Raw genomic sequence first — 4,084 nt, forward strand, 5'->3', positions numbered from 1 at the left:
GTTGCTATGACTGTTATAACACAGTGATTGTAAAGTAAGACAGAATCTGCTGTTTTGTTTTGTTGAACTGTTTTTCTGAGATGAAGCGATAAAACTGAGAACGTGGAGTTCCAACGTGGTTCACTTTACAAAGCTTACACAATTCACAGCATTTAAGGACATTTTAAACAGGAGAATGGGGGTTGCTGGGGAGGACCTGAATGATTTGGAAATAACATTAAATCACTAAAAGTATATACATTGTGTTGGAAGGGAAAATTTTTTTCTTCTCCCCTTCTAATTTCTTAGGCTTGTCTAATAATCAAATTGACATAAGACAGAAGAACAGGAGAAAACCCCAGTTTATTAACATGTTAAATGTTACAGTACATGGGCTTCCTAGGTGGCACAGTGGTAAAGAATCTGCCTGCCAATGCAGGAACTGCAAGAGAAGCGGGTTCAATCCCTGTGTTGGAAAGATCCCCTGGAGTATATTCTTGCCTGGAAATTTCCATGGACAGAGGAGCCTGGTGGACTACAGTCCATGGGGTCACAAAGAGTCGGACAAGACTGAGTGACTAACACTTTCACTTTAATTTGATAACATGTGAAATTATAGTTTATTGAGGAAAATTTACTATGCCTGATGCCCAAGAGGTGGGCCTGTGTTAGTTCTGAATTTTGGCTGAACAGACATTCCAGAAGGGTGTCCCAGGCTTTGAGACACAGTCGAAGGGCCTCTGCTTTGTCTCTGGAGATATACAAGCTCATCAAATTGACATGCATGACAGGCACTGACAACAGATTGCTAAGTGTTTCTTAGAGAGGTAACACCAGTTAGTCTTCGTTTTTTTGTAACCAAGCAGGACCCTATGAGCTCTTCCTGGGATGGATCCTTCCCCCTTATTTTCTGCTGTAGCCCCTCTCTGAAGTACCTAGATAATATTGCTGGTGTACCTGTTCTGAGTTGTTTTACAGATGCTAAAACCACCCTCAACAGGGAAGAAAGTAACTCCTTGAATCCTCAGATCTACTGGTACCTAAGGAATGATGTGAGAGTTGGACTATAAAGAAAGCTGAGCACCAAAGAATTGATGCTTTTGAATTGTGGTGTTGGAGAAGACTCTTGAGAGTCCCTTGGACTGCAAGGAGATCCAACCAGTCCATCCTAAAGGAGATCAGTCCTGGGTGTTCATTGGAAGAACTGATGTTGAAGCTGAAACTCCAATACTTTGGCCACCTGATGTGAAGAGTTGATTCATTTGAAAAGACCCTGATGCTGAGAGAGATTGAAGGCAGGAGAAGAAGGAGATGACAGAGGATGAGATGGTTGGATGGCATCACTGACTCAATGGACATGGGTTTGGGTGAACTCCGGCAGTTGGTGATGAACAGGGAGGCCTGGCATTCTGCAGTTCATGGGATCACAGAGTCGGACACGACTGAGCTACTGAACTGAACTGAAGGAATGATAATGCCCTGTAACCTCAACATCAACCAATCAGAGAATTGTACATGAGCTGATCACACACCCTACAACACCCTCCCACCTGGCCTCTGAAAATGCTTTGCTGAAACCCTTCCGGGAGTCTGGGGATATTTGGAGTTCTCCTTACTCTGCACTCCAATAAACCTTTCTGTACTCCAAACCCTAGTGTCTCAGTTTATTTGGCCTCACTGTGTGTCTGACATAGGAACTTGCATTTAGTAACATTGTATTTATTATCTGAGCAAAGTTACTGGCTACTCCAGACTTGGATCAGCACTGATAGAAGCAGACCATGGAAACAGCCCAGAAAGGAGAAGGAAAGCAAGGACTAAGTTGGTGGTAGTTTGGATGGAAGGGGAAAGGCTACATTAAAGAGTTAATTAGAATTTTCTGACCAATTGGCTGCAGGGTGCAAGAGAGAAGGGTCAGGTATTTAGATGTATCCCTTGTGGAATCAGGGTTGACTGCTGAGCTACAAGAGTTGGTGAAAGCTCACAGTTGCAGTCATTTGAGAATTTCCAAATTCCAGGGTTCTTGGATTACTGAGAGATCTTTTTTTCTAATCTGTTTGGGTAGATTTGTAACAGACCAAGCCAGCAGTAGAATCTGTCTTTTCTTTTAACTTGGGACTCACATAAGCCACTAAGTGTCTTAGTGTCACATAAGACACTAAGGGAAATGAGATGAACTTCTTTGCGTGATCAGAAGTCTGATTCATGTGCAGAGGTGAATGAATAAGTCTTCCATGATTAAGATCTTGTAAAACAAACAAACAAAAAAACCCTTTTCATTTTCCTACTTGAAATAAAATTAAGTTTCTTATAATATTAATGATGTGGTGAAAGGAGTGACTATGAGGGTGCAAAGCCAAGCAATATATAAAATTTTCTGCCTAAAAAGAAATCTCTAATCTGGCATTGTAGCAAATGGATGTTACATACAAGCTTCTTCTCAATCCCCACATAATTGATTTTTTAGAACTATCACTTAAGACCTTAAAAAACTAGCAAGACTCTACAGGGTGCTCATGCCACCCCTGCCCCCCATTTCCTATTTGTAGAAGAATGCTTTAGTCTCCTAGGTCTTTGAGTTCCAAAGAGCCCTGGTACAAGCAGTTAATAATTAGGGACTTAAAAGAATGCAGAAACAAAGGAAATGTGGTTAAACCAGAAAAATAATGACAATAGTTCAGCAACAAGAGTCCTAATTTCTCCTGAAGGGATACACATAACATTCTGATACATAGATTTGAGTTGTTTTGCAGGAACTGTACACCCACCACCATCCCACAACTACCACCACCACCAATGAGGAGTTTGGTGACTACATGCTGACCGCAAAGAACTAGACCCCAGACTGGTTGGGACCCGAAGGTTGATGATTAAGATTCCTGAAACATCACCCTGTTACCTCACCACCAACCAATCAGAAGAAAGCCACGTCCCCTGCAACCGCTACCCTGCTATGCCCCCCGTGTTGCCTTTAAAAGCCTTCTCTGACAGCCCTTGCTGAGTTTGAGTTTTTAAACATGAGCTGCCCATTCTCCTTGCTTGAAAGTGGAAGCATTTAGTCACTCAGTTGCGTCCAACTCTTTGTGACCCCATGGACTGTAGCCTACCTGGCTCCTCTGTCCATGGAATTCTCCAGGCAAGAATACTGGAGTGGGCTGCCATTTCCTTCTCCAGGGGAGCTTCCTGACCCAGGGATTGAACCTGGGTCTCCTTCATTGCAGGCAGATTCTTTGCTATCTGAGCCACCAGGGAAGCTCCTCTCCTTGCTTGATGCTATTCCATAAAAGCTGTCCTTTCCTTCAACACAACCCAGTGTCAGTAAATTGACTTTGGTGTGGAGCAAGTGAGTGGACTCAAGTTCAGTAACATTTTTGGGAATAAGCTATATAATCACAGAAAAACTACAGATATGTCAAGTTTCACTGAAGGACAGCAGGTAGAACCTAAGAGGAGGGGTCTTGTGTTTACTGAGGTACCAGAAACACACACATACACACACACACAAACACACACACACACACACACACACACTCTGTCTTTCTAGAACTAGAGTTACAGGCATGGCTTAACAGGACTAGGACACAAATCCCATTCCTCTCGTATTCCAGGAGGCTGGTTTGTTTAAAGGGCATCTGAGGGGAATTATCATAATTTCTTTAATACCACCTGGTCCTGAACTTTCCCACAAGTCTGGTGATGGAGAGATTTCCCAAGGAGTTCTGTTTTAAGTATTTATATCCATCTGACTTCCAGGAAAAAGCCAAGAAATTGACAGAGAAACAAAGGATCCCCTAAAGACACTTAGAGATGTACCAGACTGCAATGTTGCACATTTCTTATGACAACATAATATATTAGATTGGAGTGGGTTTGCCTGGATGAGAATCAGAAATCTGGGGAAACAAGGGCTCTGTTAGCATATGCAGCCTTCACCCCACCATGGAGCCTTGTTTTGCTTAGCACACTGTGGATTTAAAGTTATGGCCTGAGTGGCGATTCCCAGCTCTCTTGATTTCTCATGAGCACATATATTCACATGCCCCAGACAAGATCATTTCCAGTTTTCAGCACTTGCAGTTCTGGGAAGAGAGAGCTAAACGATGTG

Source organism: Bos grunniens, chromosome 14 (assembly GCF_055505025.1).
Source record: "Bos grunniens cultivar Pamir isolate PY7600 chromosome 14, Bosgru_T2T1.0, whole genome shotgun sequence".
Classification (NCBI taxonomy): domain Eukaryota; kingdom Metazoa; phylum Chordata; class Mammalia; order Artiodactyla; family Bovidae; genus Bos; species Bos grunniens.